Here is a 3,891-nt window from a genome sequence, read left to right as displayed (position 1 = left end):
CCTTGTTCTTTCCCTTGGAAAGACCAAGGTAATAATAATAATAAAGTTGCACAATAACAATACCTTGTTCTTTCCCTTGGAAAGACCAAGGTAATTAGTTTGTAATTCATTAATTTTCAATCATTTATTGTTTTTTTTTTTTTTTGGTTTTTTTTTTTTTTTTTTTTACAATGAATGCAATTAGTATGCTTAAATAACAAATCACAAACATCTTAGTTTGTAGACTTATAACGGTCAATAAGGATAAATATTGTGCTAGGCTGTGACCAGCCCTTGAACAAAGGGTTTCGCCATTCACTTTGAAGGCAACATGCATATTGGCCCATAACCAATGCTATTATCCGATATAATTTTAAATGAGTTTGACTGCTGTAATAAAATATGTTTTTAAAAAAAAAGTCTTTAACCATCAAGTTTACATAACTTTTATTGCCTCAAATATTTAGTTTAATGCTTTTTAAGGCCTACATTTTGAGGAAAATCCATTTTATAACTTTTTTAATGACCCGCATAAACCCTGTATAGTGTACAATATGATTTACACAGACCTACAGTACATACTTTCACTGAGAATAGCAAAAAAAAAAAAGATTGTTGAAATCGCAATCAAAGAAAAATTAGATTGTAATTTGAATGTTTGCAACCATAAAACAATGTGATGACGTTCGAAAAATAATTTGCACCGGAAATGTGGGCAAATTTGGCACTTCAGTCGAAATTTGGGTGGACACTTGCTCCAAACAATGCCTAGAAGCTAAAGACCAATCTATATAATAAAACTATCACTAACTTTCTGATCTTTGGATGTTGGAACAAAACCCAACCTTTGTAAAGAAGTGAAAGTACTTCGTTACTGTACTTAAGTACATTTTTTTGTGTATCTGTACTTTACTTGTGTACTTTTTACTTTTACTTCACTACATTTTACAGCATGAATCTGTATTTTACTCCAACTACTTTTATAATTGTCGGCTGGGTTAAAGGTTACTTTTGTTTTTTCCCCCTCACTGTGATTGGATAGTTTCGTTGTCATGCCTCCGGCGCATCGATAAGCTACTGTATACAGTAATTGCGCACGAGATTAGGCAGGTGAAAAAGATATTGACCAATAAAACCCAACAGTGACAGAAGCACGCCTTCAGATGGGTGCTGCATACTCTTGTCCAGTAGGTGGGGGTATGCACATTATAGTTGCTTGCAATAGACCCTACTCACCAACGTCACAGAATGACGTGTCGCTGTATCCGGCCGTCATATTGTCCGTCATTGTTTACACGTATTCTCAATGGTTTCAATTTGTCGTGCAATTTATAGTGCAATTCATGGAAGCTCTGGTGCTTTCAGACGCTGTAAACTCATTGGATGCGTTGCACAAAAGGCGTTATGTGGAAAAGCTTCAGTCTATCCATTCGCCAGATCCATATTTGATGCCTAAATCGATATTTTTCGACCCGCTGTCTTCGCCCTCTCTGCCTGACATCTGCTACCCTGATATCTAAAACTATCTTGTCCACACAAAATCAGCCTATTCTCACGAAAGTTTGAAAAACTTTAAAAGCAGCACTCTAAGCAACATTACCCCGTGTGACCCTTTACTTCCAATTTTCTAAAATGGCGACAATCAATAAAAATAAAAATAAAAAAGTTGACTGCGATGGTCTATGCGTCAAGGATAGGTGGATATTTCTTCAATAAAACACGCAACAACTGTGTCTGCCTCATTTGCAAAGAGACAGCCGCTGTTTTCAAAGAGTTCGATGTGACGCGATAATGATATTACCGAACAAGACACGCTGACATGTACGACATTACAGGGAAGATACGCAGCGAGAAATTATAGCAACTTGAAGCTAGTTCAATTTCACAGCAGCAGTATTTCGCAAGAGCCCGAGTGTCGAAAGAGAACGCCACAAAGACGAGACTGCTGAAATTATGAACTAAAAAAAAAAAATGAAGCAAATGTGACACACAGAAGGGCTTGCAAAAATTTGTTTAAATATATTGTTCTATATAAATCAGCCAAGGTAGCCCCCCGCATTTTTACCACCAAATCTGGCCCCCTTTGCAAAAGGTTTGGATACACCTGTTAAACTGATGATCCGTAGACGAGGCCAGCTTCTTTCACTTGGTACCAGCTAAATATTATTCAAAATGTAATGATGGTGGAAGAAATAAGCATCTTGAATTTGAAACGGTATGTTGTCGGCGATTAGCCTCGCAATGATCTTAATTGTGGTTGTCAGCCCATAACCCTCTAAATATATAATAAATGCATCTTACCAGATATAAAATGACTACTACATAAACCGTGGTAATCGTTTGGAGCCCAGTTTTCTCGTTGAATTGCAGCAGTCCATCTCGCTCTCCTCTCCGGGTCTCTCGGAATACGGTAGAACTTCAAGTCTCTCCGTCTATCTTCTCTGTTATTGCAACCAACCGCCACACACGCCTTCACCATTTTGATTATCAATGTTAACGAGCAGAAAAACACGCCATAATAGGAGGAATTCACGTAGCGGTAATGCGTCAACATGACGAGTTGACGGACAATATGGCGCGGAGGCGTGGTTGTGACGTCATGTGAGTAGGGTCTATAGCGTACAGCACGAATGCGATTTTTAGACCACAAGGCTGCGTGACGTCACCATCGTAAACTGAAAGGGAGTCAACATATAACCACGCTCGCATTGTTTTCTGCCGATAATCTTTCAAAAAAGAACATGTCGATTAAACACTGCTGCTATGGAACTTAGAAACGACTCGACATTACAACCATCCACATATGAAGGATGTTTTCTTCGTTTCCCGAAGCCAAAAACCCGGAGGGAAAAAAATGTGAACAATGGATTGACTTGTGCGGACGTCCAAAGGACCAGTTTAATGCCACCAAGGTGAGGCCTATTTTTCTAGATAGACGTTTAAATAAATGAGCCATGTTTGGCCTTGGCCTTGTTCCGGTTCTGTTCCTGTCCTGTTCATGCCTACAGGTAGGCTCTAGAATTAACAGCTTTACTTTTTCTGTTGTGAAGAAACAACCTAAGTAAGGAGGGGAGTGTAAATAAATAAATATTTGTTATTAATGAAAAAATTCAAAGTGTTCGTTGGCTGTTACTGAGAAGCATTTGTGATCGCTACAAAAAGATAGCAATGTAAAAGGACAGATATAATACAGTATATAAGAAAGACGGCATATGGTGGTAAAGGAACGCTATATAAAGGTAGCAATATAAATGGACGGATATAATACAGTATATAAAAAAGACAGGGCATATGGTGGTAAAGGATAGCTTGTTGACACAGGACAATGTCACTGTCAGTGGCAAAAGGCAATGCACACAAGAAAAAGGTGTCTATAAAAAAGCTACCTCTGGATCAGGTCGGCTCTTTTTCCCAATTTTTTTTAGCCCTCGACACTCAAGCAGTCTCTTTAACCGAACAATTCTATGTTCTTCCACATCTTTACCAGTGAATTTGGCACCAGCGACATCATTTTCCCGCAGAATTGGTAGGTTTAGCTCAGTAAACATCTCGTTCATACACTATTTACATGCATCTAGCATTAGGGACAAATGCGAGCTTGTCCCCCCTAGCAACAGTTGCTAATGTCATGAATATTAATGAACAAAAGTGATGTGTTGCGTGCGGTACGCTATTCACCATTAACCTAAATTACTTTTAATTTTTTTTTCTTAAGTTTTAAATAAATTGAATTTATCACATTGGGACAAAATACTTTTACTTTTTACTTGTTAAGTACATTTTAATACAAGTACTTTTGCTTGAGTAATTTTATCTTAGATACTTTTGAGTAAAAAAAAAGGGAGTACTTCATCCATCACTGACTGCACTTGGGCTGTCCACAAGGACAGAAAAAAACATGCATATGACTAA

This window comes from Corythoichthys intestinalis, chromosome 5, assembly GCF_030265065.1.
Source record: "Corythoichthys intestinalis isolate RoL2023-P3 chromosome 5, ASM3026506v1, whole genome shotgun sequence".
NCBI classification, from domain to species: Eukaryota; Metazoa; Chordata; class Actinopteri; order Syngnathiformes; family Syngnathidae; genus Corythoichthys; species Corythoichthys intestinalis.
This window is presented reverse-complemented; position numbering follows the sequence as displayed.